This window comes from Lipotes vexillifer, unplaced genomic scaffold (assembly GCF_000442215.2).
Source record: "Lipotes vexillifer unplaced genomic scaffold, Lipotes_vexillifer_v1.1 scaffold712, whole genome shotgun sequence".
NCBI lineage: Eukaryota > Metazoa > Chordata > Mammalia > Artiodactyla > Lipotidae > Lipotes > Lipotes vexillifer.
In genome coordinates, this window is record NW_006775660.1 from 1,117,752 (window position 1) to 1,136,839 (window position 19,088).

Below are 19,088 nucleotides of genomic sequence, written 5' to 3' on the forward strand. Positions count from 1 at the left end.
TGCTGAAGTCCAGTGATACAATAAGAAATGAAAACATGGTACTTACTCAATTACTTACAGAAATTCCTTATGTGGTAACAAGGGGGAACCTCGAGTGCAGGTAAGACCCTCCCCTTGATGCTCACATAAGAGTTACCTGTAAATGGTGGATTAGGCTGTGAGCAGTAACATAGGTGAGGGGAGCCACCTGCACTCTGGTTTCCTCAATCTCACATGGACCTCTTGGGCTTCACCAGAGTGAAAGCCACTTACAATGAGTCTCAGTTATCATCCTCTGTTATTTTTAAGATCAAACCAGTGTTTGAAGTTTAAACCACATTTGAAGATTAAGTCTACCTCTCACTATCTTTGTAAAGTTCCCCTAATATCTCTGAACTGCAATGGCCTCACCTGTAAATATCCTATTCACCTCACAGGACTGTTTTGAAGAGAAATATGTGAAAGTGTTTAAAGATGAAGCACTGTATAGATTTTAATATTATCTTGTTGTACTGAGAGTATGGGTGGGAGTCAAGTATAACTTAAATATGGACAGCATCAGGTCTCTTAATTCCTGTCCTGGGCTGCAACTCTATTTCTACCGCCTACGAGCTTGACGGTCTGGCTTCTTTAAGTTTCTCTGTCTGTAAAACATGAATAATAGTAACTAACATACAGTGTTGTGATAATGACTAAATGAATTATGTAAAATGCTTAATACATACCAAGTACTTAGTAGACGGTAGCTATTAATATGACTTTTCTGGGTTGACTGATAGCTATTAACTATTTACATATTAAGTCAATGCCCCCAACTAACTTACTAAGTAATATTACAGAAAAAAGAAAGATAATAATTCCTATCATTTTATCTATCTGAAAATATATTCATATGTTTTTTGATGCCCAATTAAAACTGGAGAAAGTGAAGTAAGAATAAAATGAGGGGACTTTGTCAACCTCTGTATATGAATGTTGTGCTTAATGGAAATTTGAACTAAGCTCTTTTCATTATGACAGACTCAATAAATGGTACTTAATAAGCTTTCAGAAACCACACACATAATGGTGAGGAGTTTCTTCTGGACTACATTAATGCAAAATTAATTTTATTGGTTTATCAAACCAAATAGTCTCTTTTTGCCTATAGTAGATCCAGTTAAGCTCAGCACAGAACATAACTTTTTTCTTGATAATTTAAAAGTTCATCTTACTTAGCTAGACTGAACATATGAAATTTGATAATAAAAAATGTGTGATCCGTCCATTTTTATTACACAATTAGCTATCTATTATAATTTCATCTAAAGTCATCTGTTAAACACTAGTAATAAATAATGTTTAACAATGTCACCTTGTACTATAAGAAAAGGAAAACAATATCCTTTCAAATGTATTCAGCCTTGACAGTGGTGAGACAAATATAGTTCTTACCTGACATTTTGTTTATAACCTTATCTTTATCTTTCTCACTTTTTATTTAATGATAATCAGTCTCATATCTGTAGATATCAAATACACTTCTATTTTTTGTCAGAGCTTTGTAAGGAGATTCTATTATAATAATCTACCATTTTTGGAAGTCTTCTTTCTTCAACACTCACATGATGGGATTGTTAAAATCATTAAAATAAAATAAAAGAATGGCAATATGTTATTGTCTAGCCAAATAACAAGTAGAAATGGAAAGAAAATGCTTTTACATTTTTAGTACTCTTTGATCAGCGCGCATAAGAAAATAACAAGGCTTATTTAACACAGGAAGATGGTTGCTGGAGCCTAAACCAAGATGGTGGACTAGAAGGACACACTCTCACTCCCTCTTGTGAGAACACCAGAATCACAAATAGCTGCTGGACAATCATCGACAGGAAGACACTGGAACTCACGAAAAAAGATATCGCGCATCCAAAGACAAAGGAGAAGCCACAATGAGCCAGTAGGAGGGGTGCAATCACAGCAAAATCTAATCCCATAACTGCTGGTTGGGTGACTCACAGACTGGAGAACATTTATACCACAGAAGTCCACATACTGGAGTTAAGGTTCTGAGACCCACATGAGGCTTCCCAACCTGTGGGTCCGGCAACAGGAGGAGGAATACCTAGAGAATCAGACTTTGAAGGCTAGTGGGAATTGATTGCAGAACTTCGACAGGACTGGGGGAAACAGAGACTCCACTCCTGGAGGGCACACACAAAGTAGTGTGCGCTTTGGGATGCAGGGGAAGGAGCAGTGGCCCCAGGGGAGACTGAACCAGACGTACCTACTAGTGTTGGAGGGTCTCCTGCAGAGGCCGGGGGTGGCTGTGGCTCACCATGGGGACAAGCATACTGGCAGCAGAAGTTCTTGGAAGTACTCCTTGGCATGAGCCCTCCCAAAGTCCGCCATTAGCCCCAAAAAAGAGCCCAGGTAGGCTCCAGTTTTGGATTGCCTCAGGCCAAACAACCAACAGGGAGGGAACCCAGCCCCACCGATCAGCAGTCAAGTGGATTAAAGTTTTACTGAGCTCTGCCCACCAGAGCAACAGTCAGCTCTATCCACAACCAGCCCCTCCTATTAGGAAACCTGCACAATCCTCTTAGATTGCCTCATCCACCAGAGGGCAGACAGCAGAAGCAAGAAGAACTACAATCCTGAAGCCTGTGGAACAAAAACCACATTCACAGAAAGATAGACAAAATAAAAAGGCAGAGGGCTATGTACCAGATGAAGGAACAAGATAAAACCCCAGAAAAACAACTAAATGAAGTAGAGCTAGGCAAACTTCCAGAAAAATAATTCAGAATAATGATAGGGAAGATGATCTAGGACCTTGGTAAAAGAATGGAGGCAAAGATCGAGAAGATGCAAGAAATGTTTAACAAAGACCTAGAAGAATTAAAGGACAAACAAACAGAGATGAACAATACAATAACTGAAATGAACACTACACTAGACGGAATGAATAGCAGAATAACTGAGGCAGAAGAACGGATAAGTGACCTGGAAGACAGAATGGTGGAATTCACTGCTGCACAACAGAATAAAGAAAAAAGAATGAAAAGAAATGAAGACAGCCTAAGAGGTCTCTGGGACAACATTAAACACAACAACATTCACATTATGAAGGAAAAGAGAGAGAGAAAGGACCCGAGAAAGTATTTGAAGAGATTAGAGTCGAAAACTTCCCTAACATGGGAAAGGAAATAGCCACCCAAGTCCAGGAAGCGCAGAGAGTCCCATACAGGATAAACCCAAGGAGAAACACACCGAGACACATAGTAATCAAACTGGCAAAAATTAAAGACAAAGAAAAATTATTGAAAGCAGCAAGGGAAAAATGACAAAAAACATACAAGGGAACTCCCATAAGGTTAACAGCTGATTTCTCAGCAGAAACTCTACAAGCCAGAAGGGAGGTGCATGATATACTTAAAGTGATGAAAAGGAAGAACCTACAACCAAGATTACTCTACCCTGCAAGGATCTCATTCAGATTCGATGGAGAAGTCAAAAGCTTTACAGACAAGCAAAAGCTAAGAGAATTCAGCACCACCAAACCAGTTCTACAACAAATGCTAAAGGAACTTCTCAAAGTGGGAAACACAAGAGAAGAAAAGAACCTACAAAAACAAACCGAAAAAAATTAAGAAAATGGTCATAGAAACATACATATCGATAATTACCTTAAACGTGAATGGATTAAATGCTCCAACCAAAAGACACAGGCTTGCTGAATGGATACAAAAACAAGACCCATATATATGCTGTCTACAAGAGACCCACTTCAGACCTAGGGACACATACAGACTGAAAGTGAGGGGATGGAAAAAGATATTCCATGCCAATGGAAATCAAAAGAAAGCTAGAGTAGCTATATACTCATACAAGATAAAATAGACTTTAAAATAAAGAATGTTACAAGAGACAAGCGAGGACACTACATAATGATCGAGGGATCAATCCAAGAAGAGTATTTAACAATTATAAATATATATGCACCCAACATAGGAGCACCTCAATACATAAGCAACTGCTAACAGCTGTAAAAGAGGAAATCGACAGTAATAAATAATAGTGAGGGACTTTACCATCTCACTCACACCAATGGACAGATCATACAAAATGAAAATAAATAAACAGAAGCTTTAAATGACACAACAGACCAGATAGATATAATTGATATTTATAGGACATTCCATCCAAAAACAGCAGATTACACTTTCTTCTCAAGTGCGCATGAAACATTCTCCAGGATAGATCACATCTTGGGTCACAAATCAAGCCTCAGTAAATTTAAGAAAACTGAAATCACATCAAGCATCTTTTATGACCACAACACTATGAGATTAGAAATGAATTACAGGGAAAAAAACGTAAAAAACACAAACACATGGAGGCTAAACACTACGTTACGAAATAACCAAGAGATAACTGAAGAAATCAAAGAGGAAATCAAAAAATACCTAGAGACAAATGACAATGAAAACACGACAAACATAAACTTATGGGATGCAGCAAAAGCAGTTCTAAGAGGGAAGTTTATAGCTATATAAGCCTACCTCAAGAAACAAGAAAAATCTCAAATAAACAATCTAACCTTACACCTAAAGGAACTAGAGAATGAAGAACAAACAACCCAAAGTTAGCAGAAGGAAAGAAATCATAAAGATCAGAGCAGAAATAAATGAAATACAAACAAAGAAAACAATAGCAAAGATCAATAAAAGTAAAAGGTGGTTCTTTCAGGAGATAAATAAAATTGATAAACCATTAGCCAGACTCATCAAGAAAAAGAGGGAGAGGACTCAAATCAATAAAATTAAAAATGAAAAAGGAGAAGTTACAACAGACACCACAGAAATACAAAGCATCCTAAGAGACTACTACCAGCAACTCTATGCAAATAAAATAGACATCCTGGAAGAAATGGACAAATTCCTAGAAAGGTATAACCATCCAAGACTGAACCAGGAAGAAATAGAAAATATGAACAGACCAATCACAAGGAATGAAATTGAAACTGTGATTAAAAATCTTCCAACAAACAGAAGTCCAGGACCAGATGGCTTCACAGGTGAATACCATCAAACATTTAGACAAGAGCTAACACTTATCCTTCTCAAAGTCTTTCAAAAAGTTGCAGAGGAAGGAACACTCCCAAACTCATTCTATGAGGCCACCAACACCCTGATACCAAAACCAGACAAAAATACTACAAAAAAAGAAAATTACAGACCAATATCGCTGATGAATATAGATGCAAAAATCCTCAACAAAATACTAGCAAACAGAATCCAACAACACATTAAAAGGACCATACACTATGATCAAGTGGGATTTATCCCAGGGATGCAAGGATTCTTCAATATACGCAAATCAATCAATGTGATACACCATATTAACAAACTGAAGAATAAAAACCATATGATCATCTTGATAGATGCAGAAAAACCTTCTGACAAAATTCAACAGCCATTTATGATAAAAACTCTCCAGAAAGTGGGCATAGAGAGAACCTACCTCAACATAATAAAGGCCATATACAACAAACCCACAGCAAACATTATTCTCAATGAGGAAAAACTGAAAGCATTTCCTCTAAGATCAGGAACAAGACAAGGATGTCCACTGTCACCGCTATTATTCAACATAGTTTTGGAAGTCCTAGCCACGGCAATCAGAGAAGAAAAAGAAATAAAAGGAATACAAAATGGAAAAGAAGAAATAAAACTGTCACTCTTTGCAGATGACCTGATACTATACATAGAGAATCCTAAAGATGCCATCAGAAAACTACTAGAGCTAATCAATGAATTTGGTAAAGTTGCAGGATACAAAGTTAATGCACAGAAATCTCTCGCATTCCTATACGGTAATGATGAAAAATCTGAAAGAGAAATTAAGGAAACACTCCCATTTACCATGGCAACAAAAAGAGTAAAATACCTAGAAATAAACCTACCTAGGGAGACAAAAGACCTGTATGCAGAAAACTATAAGACACTGATGAAAGAAATTAAAAATAATACGAACAGATGGAGAGATATACCATGTTCTTGGACTGGAAGAAACAATACTGTGAAAATGACTATACTACCCAAAGCAATCTACAGATTCAATGCAATCCCTATCAAATTACCAATGGCATTTTTTGTGGAACTAGAATAAAAAATCTTAAAATTTGTATGGAGACAAAAAAGACCCCAAATAGCCAAAGCAGTCTTGAGGGAAAAAAATGGAGCTGGAGGAATCAGACTCCCTGTCTTCAGACTATACTACAAAGCTACAGTAATCAAGACAATATGGTACTGGCACAAAAACAGAAACATAGATCAATGGAACAAGATAGAAAGCCCAGAGGTAAACCCACACACCTATGGTCAACTAATTTATGACAAAGAAGGCAAGGATATACAATGGAGAAAAGACAGTCTCTTCCACAAGTGGTGCTGGGAAAATTGGACAGCTACATGTAAAAGAATGATATTAGAACACTCCTTAACATCATACACAAAACTAAACTCAAAATGTATTCAAGACCTAAATGTAAGACCGGACACTATAAAATTCTTAGAGGAAAACATAGGAAGAACACTCGTTGACATAAATCACAGCAAGATCTTTTTTGATCCACCTTCTAGAGTAATGGAAATAAAAACAAAAATAAACAAATAGGACCTAATGAAACTTAAAAGCTTTTGCACAGCAAAGGAAACCATAAACAAGACAAAAAGACAACCCTCTGAATGGGAGAAAATGTTTGCAAACAAATCAACGGACAAAGGATTAATCTCCAAAATATAAAAACAGCTCATGCAGCTCAATATTAAGGAAACAAACAACCCAATCCAAAAATGGGCAGAAGACATAAACAGACATTTCTCCAAAGAAGACATACACATGGCCAAGAAGCACATGAAAAGCTGCTCAACATCATTAATTATTAGAGAAATGCAAATCAAAACTACAATGAGGTATCACCTCATACCAGTTAGAATGGGCATCATCAGAAAATCTACAAACAACAAATGCTGGAGAGTGTGTGGAGAAAAGGGAACCCTCTTGCAATATTGGTGGGAATGTGAATTGATACAACCACTATGGAGAACAGTATGGAGGTTTCTTAAACACCTAAAAATAGAATTACCATATGATCCAGCATTCCCACTACTGGGCATATACCCAGAGAAAACCATAATTCAAAAAGACACATGCACCCCAATGTTCATTGCAGCACTATTTACAATAGTCAGGTCATGGAAGCAACCTAAATGCTCATCAACAGACAAATGGATAAAGAAGATGTGGTACATATATACAATGGAATATTACTCAGCGACAAAAAGGAACAAAATTAGGTCACTTGTTGAAACGTGCATGGATCTAGAGACTGTCATACAGAGTGAAGTAAGTCAGAAAGAGAAAAACAAATATCGTATATTAACGCTTATATGTGGAACCTAGAAAAATGGTACAGATGAACTGGTTTGCAGGGCAGAAACTGAGACACAGATGTAGAGAACAAATGTATGGACACCAAGGGGGAAAGTCGCAGTGGGTGGGGGTGGTGGTGTGATGAATTGGGCATTGGGATTGACAGGTATACACTGATGTGTATAAAATTGATGACTAATAAGTACCTGCTGTATAAAAAAATACATAAAATAAAATTCAAAAATTAAAAAAAAGCAAGAACAGATGAAAAGCCCAAAAAAAAAGAATAACACAGGAAAATGGCCAAATTTATCCTTGTTAACACAAGGTGCAGTGGATATTCCTCGAACTAGAAAAGACCTTAGCAATCACCTAATCCAAACCACTCATTTAACAGATAAAACCAAGTGAGGTTAATTGTAATTCTGAATTTTGTAAATTCAAAACCATGAATACAAAAAAGGACAAACTATTACTAACATTATGGTCTGTGACACAAAAACAATTTTGAAAAACATTATTTGCATATTAAAAAAGATGAAATTATAGTTCTCATGTGGGGCAGGAGGGCATTATATTTTACCTCTTAAAGGTGACAATCTTGTGTTTTATTCATAATAATGTGCCAAAGAATGACATCAATCTACTGCTTCCTGTGTTTGACTAAATTTCTTTATCCTTCAGATAGCATCTCTCTGAGCTGAATGTGATTCTAGTTCTGTATATATTAAAGATCGAAAGACATAAATGCCAGCCAACCCCTTTAATTCCAGAAAGAATCCATTTCTAACACTAAAGGAAAACCCAGCCATTTTGTTTGAGTATGCTAGTCTCCAACACGACATGATCCTGAGGGATTTTTAGGATAATTTTGACTCTAACCAACTTTTCACTTCATGTGCTCACTTCAGAACTTAGTCTCAGTCTAAGATATGACTCCAAAGTATGTGGTGATACAGAGTGGCAGCATGAGACAATCTGCAGTTCACTCACAAGAAACCTAGCATGTTTAATCCAGAGAGAGATTAATAACCGAAAAAGCTAACTATTTCACAAATTATAGAATGATGACAGTGATCTACTTCTTATTATAACATTGCCTTGGCAAGAGCCAAACAGAATTCTCCAGTGAAAGACGGTGGCAGCTTTCTCTGCATTGCCAAGCAACGAGCTACACGGAATAGAAATAGGTGGTCCCCTCCTCCAGCAGGAGGGACAGCACTTCCGACAGCATCCTAGGACCTCTCGGTGCAGAAATGACACTCCCCACATTCACCTGTTCATATCCCTCTCAACAGGCTATCTGAAAGTCCCTTGAACAACATTGTCTAAGTGCAGTCTGACCTCTCTGCCTTCATATGGCCAGTCTCGAGCTCTCATGGTCTTATAAAAAGATGGAGTAGAAGGAGGGAGCATGGTCCTTCCTTGGGAGTATACAAAATGGTGTTTCCAGTTCTGACCATTCCTGCCATCTCTCCTTGCGATGATGAGGGCTCAGGGACATTGCTGCCTCTACCACCGAGTTCCCCTGCTCTGTGCTACCCATTGTGCTCCTGTGCTGTTTGCCTGTGCTTAACCTCTCCAGAAGTGCCTAAACAAGAGCCCAATTTAATTTGCTAGATTGATAAAAAAGGTTTAAAAGACAAACAAACCAAAAAAAAAAAAAATAGTGTTTACATTGCATTCATCTTTCTTCACAAACACATTCTCAAAGGAAAGATGATGCTGGAGTAATAATTCTTTTGTCTTTTATTATTGACTTCAAGACAAAAAATGATTTATTAGAATTGTAAAAATAAAAAAAAACACAGGTAACTCTGATGTCAAAGTGAATAAATTATCGTTATTTGTAAAAGTCCACTTGCAATTAAACCTATTTAAACTTCTGGGTGACTGAAACAGTTTTTATTTGGAAACAGAAGATCTGCTAAATAAAGTAGTTTATGAATAAGCAGTTGCTAACAAAAGTGTATTCAATTACAGAATCAAGTTTTCTTACCTTTAGTTGAAAAGACCTTCAGGGGAAGACAAGGTAACTGGTAAACAAGATAAATGTTGATCATATTAAAATGAATCAGCAATGGGGAAATATCTTACAGCATGAAAAATGATCTCTAATTTCATGTAAGGGCTTGATGAGGGGCATGTATCCAGATCTTGACTGGACGGTAGGGGTGAGAAGGGAGATTGGACATGAGACTTCATTTTGATTTGAAAGACTCATAATTTAAAAATATTTGAGGGATCCTGGCATAAAGAGTAAAAGGAAGCCATAAGCTTTTCTACTGATCTGTGGTTGAACTGTAGTATTAAGAAAGTAGATCAATAGCCAGTTGAACTTTATATAATACAAGTGGGTAGTACAGAGTGGGTAAATAAGAACTACCAATTACAAATGATCAGAAATGCTACCATAGTGTAAAGAGCATGTATGTTGAGCTAGGAGATCCCTCACAATGAAGCTTGATTGCTTGTCTTCTCCAGGCTGAAAGGAGGGATGCCACATACTATGACCTTGGCCTCGGTCAGCCAGAAGGAGGTAAAAAGGTAAGTGTAATCACTTAGCCAAAAAGAACCAATTGTAGTTTGGTTAGAAATACAGTACTCCACATTTATTTCAATCTCCTTATTCCTTTCATTAACTGATTTATACTTGTTTAACAAATATGAGAAATACTTTATAAATTAAACAGCTTATAATAGTGTAAAAACATAGCTACTCTACTAAAAGGTCTTTCTTAGCTCTACATGCATCAGACAGCTGCAACCCTACTAGTCATATGCCCATTAAGAACTCACTTAACTCCTCAGAGATTTGGTTCCCTCATTTGTAAACGCTGTGATCATCATCTAGGACAATGGATGTGAAAGTAGTTGGAAGTTAAAATAGTGCCTTAAACATCACTATCGTTATTATTATCATCGCAACTCCCCAGCTGTATAAGATGGCATGTACCAGAGATAATTACAACAAAAATATCTTCTTTGGAAATTACCCTGAAACCTCAACCCCTCTGGAAGCCATGGAAACATCACACTCTGTGGTCCTTGCTTCATCATTTTCAGTGGGCTTATGGAATTACAATAAATGCTATTTTTAAAATTCAATGTGGCACACTAACCGTGAGATTAAGTTATATGTTTCTTACAGATCAAATAATTTCCCTTAGAATTGTTCACTGTTGGGGTGTATTTTACCGTGAAAGAACTGGAAAAGCAAGTAGTGCCAGAAGGAGCATCCTTATCTATGTCACTGGGATACATATGATAAAATACAACTAACTAATATTTGTTGAGCACTTCCTACATACCTGTGGTTAAGTGCTAAACACCAGCTGTGTGATGAGACTGCCTAGATTCATATTCTGGCTTTATTATTTAGTATTTGTAAAAATATTCTGTGTCTCAGTTTCCTTATCTGTAAAATGGGGATAGTAACACAGACTTCATAGTTTTGGTTGTTGTTTGTTTTTGTTTTGTTTTGCTTTGTGAGGATTAAATGAGTTAGTATATGTAAAGCACTTAGAATACTGCTGGGCACGTAGTAGGTGCACAATGAAAGTTCTTCCTCTCCCCTCCCCTCTCTCCTTTCTCCTTTCTCTCTGGTCTTCATCCTCCTCCACTTCCTCCTTCTCCATAATCTGTCTACTCAAGGTCTCACAGCTAGGAAGCTGCAGGGCTGGCATACTGTGAAACGCTGCAGCCCATACTCTTGGCCACTAAGTGATAATAATTGACACGACCAAATGCTACTGACAAAATTTAGAGCTCACTTTAGATTAGAACATCACTGAGCAAATTCATCAGCAGTGCACTTCAGTGTCCTATTACACAAATCTGTTAAGCTGGGGAAAGGATTTCTTTGTTAAATAGCTGTTTAAAAGCAGCAAAACAGTATGCTAGTTTTTGAAGATTGAAGAAAACGTTGAAAATTTGAAAAATTAACTTTCAATATAGAAAGAAAATTCTCTAAGAACAAGCAAGATTTTAAAAGGTATTCTTTTATGTTGATTTCTAATTGGAAATGTTTTACATTTATGCTGACTTTTCAAAAATTCTGAAGTTAGTAAGCATTTTCTTAGAATATTTAGAAAACTACTCAAAGGCATGAAGGAGAGAAACATTCTTAAGATATACAATTGAGTTAAAATCCTCTCTAACCACTTTCCAACTTGCTACATCATGACAAATACTCATCATTAACCATGAAACGAATGCAATTTTCCTTTCACATTTAATGTTATATTGGAGATATTATACAGTATCTTTCATACTTTCTGGAACTGCACACAAGTAATATTTCATAGTAGCAGATGTGTGACATCACATGAAAACTTGTAAAACCTTTACATGAAAATCACATCTGTCAGTCTCCACTATTATTTTCACTGTAGTTGTATGGTTTGCTTCTCCGTCTGTGCCAGCAAAGACAGCTTTGCATGAAAGCTGTTCCAGGAAATTGTGTCTTCTGGGCTAGCTAGTTAAGCAAATTGTATAACTGCCATTGAAACCAAAATGTAACCCAGCAGACATAATTTCACAAAAGAGGAGAGAAAAACACATTTGTACAAAAGTCACAGCTGTTCAACTCTACATTTTGCACTTTTTTCGTTAAAGAAATTTCCCTTTCTTTGTGAACAGTGACAGTTACATTTCTAGTTAGCAACTTTAGGACTTTTTAATACATTGCTAAGTGCTGTACTATCAAGGATTTAGTGTCAGGAAAACTAGGGCTAACCTCTTTCTATGTCTACATTGAGCAGAAATGTGGTCTGTCTGTCCTGTCTCCAGATGAAATAAGGAAAGATGTTGAGTATGGCTCACTGTTCTCTAAAATACAGACCTGCGTGGCTGTCTCTATAGCTCCAAACGAGGGGCAACGTCCCTACATTGAGACCCACATAGTATGGACTCCTCTTCATTCAGGACTGCTAGTCTTACTCTTGGGGGCCGTGGTGTCCAGGGCCACTCTCAAGTCATGGGTAATGGAGCTGGTGGCTCAGAGTGAGTGAGTTAGAAGCCAGCCTGATGGGGCTATGCGCAGCACGGCTCCCACTGTCGGAACCCTCCTGTGACACTACTAGAGGGCAGCCAGGGAGGAGATGTTCTCTGGGGACCCCTTATTCTTCTCCAGTGACGCGTCCCAGAAGCTTGTTCAGACCATCATGTGAGGATTATGAACACTACATTTATGGGATGTGTTTCGAGCAAGAGTTTGGAGCCTGGGCTCTGCAGACACAGTGCCTGGGCCCATTCCTCTCAATAATGTGTGATGCTGGGTAAGTTACTCAACTTCTTCAGCCAGAGTTTCCCCATCTGTCAGCTTAAGACAGTTTACCTCATTACACTATAGAGAGGATTATAAATGTGCTAAAGACTTGAGCTCTTAGCCCGCTCCACGGCACATACTGAGCCCTCAGTAGATGTTAACTGTTTTGATGATATGATACTTATATGATTATGATGATAATTTTTCTAAGTTTTAAATATATTAAACCTATAACCTTAAAATTGCATTTGCCCAGGACAGAATTATGGCACAGTAAAGTCACCAATAGTGGTCAAAAATTATTCAATCCAGGTTTTCCAGTTTCAAGTTGTACAGACACTTTCCTGCTATTGACTGCTGAAATCCTACCTGCTTGTCTGAGCCTGGCAGGAATGAGTGTGTGTGCAATTGTGCCAGAGGCACAAGGCTGATTTCAACCTGACGTGCCCTGATGATGGTAGAGAGCCCACTGCACAACTTCTCCCAGTTGTTGATCTGTTTGAAGAGTAACTGACTGCTAAGTTAGACTGCCAGTGTCCCTGCATAGGCTTTTTTGCCACTTGGTAGGAAGGTGGAATGTTTTTCGTATTTTGTAACCAGATCTCTAATTGTGTAATTTGGTATGTAATTAAACACCAAAAATGATAGCTCTAACAGAGAACCCACTATGTAATATAAACATATAATGTTTACAAGTTGAGGTATTTTAATTATTTTCTTCCAAAAGACATTTCTAAGAAATATTGGCATATAGTTCTACTTAAAATTATCTGGAGGTTTGGATTATCTGCCTCAATTTTTTGATTGGTCTGATACACACACACACCTAACTATTGCTATTGGTATACCTTATGGAATCATGTAATGGGGAAAAAGCCATGACAAATAGTAGAACTGGAGACAGTCTGAAGGAAGTTAAACTATTTGACTCACTATGACCTGTATCTAAGACCTCACAATCACCTGAAATCTCAAACTATTAAACGTGTTAGTCTGATCTAGTTATATAAGACACAACTGACTAAATTATGAATAATTTTATTACTATGGTGATGATACATGAAAAATGAAGTGAAGAAATGTAGAAAGAAATGTAATTTAAGCAAAAACAAGTACAAAGCAAACCATGTGAAATGTAATGATAATGAGGACCATTTTCTTTTAGGCTTATAGCTAATGTCCAATTCAATAATTAACTACCAGCAGCAGATCTTTACTTGAAGAACACACGCCTCAATGATCAAGAAAGTAGGAAGCATTGTTTTCGGTCATGTGGGTCTCTCACCTCTGTGACAGTTAGACAGAGAAAGAAGGTTTGACTTAAATACTGTTTCTCACATTGGAAAGCAGTTGAGGACATGGAAGAAGAATCTGAAGATTTTGAATAGGGCAAAGGGTCAGCAAACCGTGTTCTGCCTGTTTCTGTTTTACTGGAACATACTGCACCTATTCATTTAAGTGTCGCCTACAGTTGCTTTCAAGCTACAACAGCAGAGCTGAACAGTTGTGACAGAGGCCATTTGGCCCCCTAAAATATTTGTTATCTGGCTCTTTATGGAGTTTGCCAATATCTAAACTTAGGAGAAGGTTCTTGTTCAATGAATTCTGCAAGGAAGTGTATTAAAGATGAGAACTGGTATGTCACATACCTCCATTCTCTTTTCTTACATGGAAATATCTTGGATTTCAGATGTAATAGGTTTAGGCAAGGAACAGTCTAAGTCAACAAATTAAGAGAAGGTAGCACTTATTGAAAATCTTTAATGTTGATAAATTTAACCAAGAGCTGCAGCTACATTATTATTATTAAAATATATGTGTATTTTAATTGATGAGCAATGTAGTAGGAATAGGAGCCTTATAACTATTTACAAGTGATTTCCCTTTATTTTTGCAATTAGTGATACCTCCATGTACATATCTTAATTTTTGCATCTATTGAGCATCTACATGATGTCAGAGAATTAGATACTATGTAAGAAAGTTGCGTTTGGGGCTTCCCTGGTGGCGCAGTGCTTGAGAGTCCGCCTGCCAATGCAGGAGACGCGGGTTCGTGCCCCGTTTCGGGAAGATCCCACATGCCGCGGAGCGGCTGGGCCCGTGAGCCATGGCCACTGAGCCTGCGCGTCCGGAGCCTGTGCTCCGCAAATGGGAGAGGCCACAACAGTGAGAGGCCCGCATAACGCAAGAAAAAAAAAAAAAAAAAGAAAGAAAGTTGCGTTTGGCAAAGGAAGTGAATTCACCTTCACCGGAAATGACTGACCGTGGTGCCAAAATTGGGGCTTTTCCAGATGAAGATGGTGGGTCAAACTATTCAAGACAAGTGCTCATGAAGGAGATGCCCAAGGGCAGGGAGCACACAGGTCGTCCTCATCAGCACCTCCCCAGTGCAGAGAAGGGCCTGACACTTCGTAAAAGCTCAGTAACAATTTGAACAATTTACTACAAAAATAATTTAGCAATAATGCCATTAGTCTGTAATCCTCTACCATCTAGATTATTATTGCTAAACAGAATATGATTGGAGAAAACAGAGTTAGATCTTGATGGAGAGTGAGAACATCTTCAGTTTTTCAGCCTCTGCATTTCTTGTGTATCTGGTTTTGTTATCCACCCAAATAACATTAACAACCTGACACAATAGATAAAAAATAAAAATTTCTCTTCAGAAGAGGGGTTCTGGAAAAGTAAGTCACGTATTTAACTTTTGAAAATTATGAATATTATTTGATTTTCCTAAGAAAAAAAATGTGTATATAACTGAATCCCTAATAGGGGCTTTATCCTGAATAAAAGGATGCATAGAGGGGTAACTCATATTATGTTAAGATACATACATTAAGGTAATGAAACCTCCAATAGATAACATAAAAGTCCAATCTACAAAAAAAATACTCTTGATTTAAAATGAGGCCTTAAAAGAGAAAAAAAAAAAAATCTTAATTTTATTTCATCCCTCAAACGCAAAGTATGGTTGCTTCCTTTAATTGACTCTGAAATCTGGTTTAATAGAGTATCTCTTTTACACAACTAGTCAGCTCCCAACATTCTGATTGCAAAATGAAGGGCATTTACTTTGATGTCTTTAATTATCATTGACTCTGAAATCTGGTTTAATAGAGTATCTCTTTTACACAACTAGTCAGCTCCCAACATTCTGATTGCAAAATGAAGGGCATTTACTTTGATGTCTTTAATTATCACTCATTTAGAGGACAGTGTAAAACACATTTTTCCAACTGGTGTTTTAGAATCATGAGTCAAAGGAAAGGAATGACAAATTAGCCAGCTGGAGAGCAAGAGACTGCTAGCTAGTGCTGCTAGAGTCTTTGTGGGTACTTCAAAGTAAGACGACAAAGGAATAAAGGGACTGTTAGCCACACAAGCTCAATAAATGAAATACTAACACAATTTCACAACACATTAATAACAAGTTAATATCAAACTTAGAGACTTACTCAACATAATAAGTGCCATATATGGGATCATCGATTTTTTCCCAGCCATATGGAAGCTCTGAAAAATAAAGAGTTATTTCTTTCAGTAAGTAACAGATAACACTATTTCTAATAAAAAGTAATATAATTTAATTGTTCGTGGATTGCAGAAACAATCTACTAAAGTGGAATAAAGCATTCAGAGTCAGCACCAAATTTCAAATGCATATTGTAGGGACTATAAGAAGCACTGACTTGAAAACTGGCACTTAAAACACAGAACTCTCCTCTCTGCAGATGTACTGCTGGGTCTAGCTGTTTATCCCACGCCAAGCAGTAGAATGGCACGTTATCATGTTATCACCACTCAAGGTAATACAGAAGGCAAATCGCTTTCCTGAAAGAGCATACAGCTTTCTCATTTATTTGTATTGTTAAAAGGAGCATTTCAGGATAAAGATCCTATTTTCAAAATATATTTCTGAGAATAGCAAATTGTTTCTGATGACTGAAACAAAGACATTATACTTTCTCAATTGACACCCCACTATTCGAGATGGTTAGCTTGCTTTTCTCTCTCCGTGGGTCAGAATTTGAATATTGCCAATAAACTCTTTGGGTATATTTTTGTATAAAGTCTAAAATTCTAAACACACTTTCCTTGAAAATATGGTTCATATTTTCAATTCTCCACAGCAAATTTTAATAAATACACATTAAAATATCAACAATACAATAAAAGCTACTTTAAGCAAAAACATGTTATTTGAAAACCAGGCTTTGTGTTATGATACTGTTTCCAAATACACTAAGCCTTTATAATTATTATCTCCTATAAATATGAAGAATATTCTAGTTTTCCTCATATACATTAATAATACATATATAACTTGAAATCTAAGATATATTGACATGCTCTAAGTAATATGTTTAAATGACACTTAAAAGTTTTATTTTTATAAGTAGTAACACATTTTCACCATAGACAAGCAGTTATAAAAGAAAATTAGAATCACCTGCAATCCTGCCATCCAGAGATAAGTGTGTGTGTGTGTGTGTGTGTGTGTGTGTGTGTGTGTGTATAATTTTTAGAGACACTAGATCATATAGTGCATATTATTTTTACAGCCTAGTATTTCTACCTAACAAAATATCAAGGGCATCTTCAATGTGAATGAGTGTTACTGCAAAATATCACTTTTAAAGTGGACAGTAGTGGTGTGGGGTGTGGCCAGAGCCTGTGTAATCTCACCAATCTTCTATTATTGAACATTTGGGACTTTCCAGTTATATATCATCTGTGTTGGACTTACTAAAGCCTAAATCTTTCATCATTTTCCCAGTAATTTAGTCATGATAAGTTCCTAGAGGTAAAATTTCAGATTAAAGGGCATGTACCCTTTCATGGCTTTTGATAAATGTATATCTATATTTATATCCAAGTTGTTGCCATACACTCACAAAAGAGAACCAATTTATAACTTCACTGGGAGTTTATGAATTGACTTTGTTTCTCTGTACCATCAAATTAAATACAGGTCCATAATTCCTCATCCAAAACTTTTTGGGACAGAGAGATTTTGAAATTCACAATTTTTCTGATTTTAGAAGGATAACATGAGGCAAATGCATTCTGTTCCATAACACCTCAAGCACAGTCTGAAAAAGCACCTTATAATCAAAGCCATGAGTATTTAAGCAGCCCAAACCATGTGATCCTCACTAAGAGGCACAAGAAAAGGACCACTTCACATTAGTTAGCACTGGTCTGCCAGCATGACCACGTCAGGTTACCTTTTGCTGCCAAATGAGTATAAAAGGCAGTTTTTAGAGCTTTTGAATTCTGGATATGCAGATAAAATACTGTATATCATTATTTTAAAAATCAACAAAAATTGTTTTTTAAATAGTATCTCATAGTTGTTTTAATTTGCCTTTCTTGGATTTCTAGTTAGTTTCAACATTTTTTATTTGTTCATCCTTGGGCAACTATTTTTTCTTTTGTACACTTCTTGTTTTTATAAATCCATTCATAAAAGTTTTTTTTTTAACTTATTAAGAGTATTAGTCCTTTGTTACGTATGTTGCAGATATGTTTTTAAGAGTTTTTGTAGATTTTAATTTTGTTGAACATTTTCTTCAACACAGTTGTTTTAATTTTTGATTGGTAAATTTCTCAGTGTTTTCCTTTATGGCTTCTATCATTGGAGCTTAGCCTAAATACTGAAGAAATTTTTCAAGTTTATTTATTTTTTTTAAACTATAAAGTCTAGGCTATGCCTTGGTTTAATAATTTTTAGAATAGTCATATATTAATAAATATACACCAAATTGTGAAGCATCTTAAGAAATTTTTCTGTCAAAATGGTAATAAGAATATTACTGAGTATTTACTATTGTCCAGGTACTGATGGATTTTCCATGCAGTAACTCATTTTATCTATACAACAACTCAGGATTTAAAAACCCTGTACTTTGGTTCCAGAGACCTTAGCCAATTCAGATATCAATTTAGGCACTCTGCTTAATGCAGCATAAACAATACTTAATTTAAACTAATGAGAATAACTATCCAGATGATTTTTACCAAATTCCCCAAGCTATTGGAGAATTTGGCTATTAAAAAGAAAAATCCATTTGACAAACATCTACTAAGTGCCTTTTACAAGTAGCTTAAGTAAAAGAATATACAGAGGACAAGAATTGATATTATGAATATTTATCATTAATATGGCTGAATACATGGATTCATATATATAATAGGTTTAATATCACCTCATGAATACAATAATATGTAAAATAATAATATTTAATAATTTTCAGAGTAAAAGCCTAACATGGCTAGTTTTATGAATACTAGTCCTACTTCTTAATGGCACTGCCAAATGGAAGCATTTCATAGTCAAATTTTAAAAATTGTCTTTTACAGTGTAATCTATCCCTTCACTTATTCCTTATCTTTGGCTCTTTTTTTGAGTAAATTA

General features: G+C 36.3%; 1 protein-coding gene across 1 annotated transcript in view; it reads right to left on the reverse strand.

Moving 5' to 3' along the window:
- The window catches only part of MAGI2 (membrane associated guanylate kinase, WW and PDZ domain containing 2), a 353,905-nt gene extending 337,727 nt beyond the window's left edge, over nucleotides 1-16,178 (reverse strand). Inside the window, exon 1 of the mRNA XM_007450095.1 lies at nucleotides 16,126-16,178. The gene's annotated coding sequence lies outside the window, so the exon portion shown is untranslated. The remainder of the gene's footprint in view (nucleotides 1-16,125) is intronic.
- Nucleotides 16,179-19,088: the final 2,910 nt, after the last annotated feature.